Source organism: Penaeus vannamei, chromosome 11 (assembly GCF_042767895.1).
Source record: "Penaeus vannamei isolate JL-2024 chromosome 11, ASM4276789v1, whole genome shotgun sequence".
Lineage (NCBI taxonomy): Eukaryota > Metazoa > Arthropoda > Malacostraca > Decapoda > Penaeidae > Penaeus > Penaeus vannamei.
This window is the reverse complement of record NC_091559.1, coordinates 10,538,996-10,539,595: the sequence shown is the minus strand read 5'-3', so window position 1 is coordinate 10,539,595 and position 600 is coordinate 10,538,996.

Here is a 600-nt window from a genome sequence, read left to right as displayed (position 1 = left end):
ACAACAATTATGATAAAACTTATAATGATCATAGAAATGAAATGGTTATAAAAAATAACAATGAAAAAGGCAATGACGCAGGAAAACAAAAAGAAAAAGATATATCATACTATTCTAATCGATTGTGTCAGTCTTTGTAAATTATCAAGTTCATGCGTACATCTATTTACAAAGAATCTTCGGTGGTGTAACGGTTAGCGCGACGGTGACAGAATCCGTGGGCTCGGGTTCGATTCCCGGCAAGAAAAGTTAAGATCGTTTGTTTTTTTTTCTTTTGTGTTCTTTTCCTTCATGTATAGACAAAGCTCCCATAATGATGGCTATGATAATGATGCTAATAACAGTTATAGCAGTATCAATGATGATAATGATAAAGAATATGAATAATAATAATGAAAAGAAGGAGATCCTTAAAGGAATTGTGAGTTATCGTGACAGCGCCATCGTGCGTGCAAACGCCCCGGCGTACAAACCGTACTCTCTCTCTCTCTCTCTCTCTCTCTCTCTCTCTCTCTCTCTCTCTCTCTCTCTCTCTCTCTCTCTCTCTTCCTCTCTCTTTCTCTCTCTCTCTCTCTGTCCACCTATCTGTTCGTTTGTCTG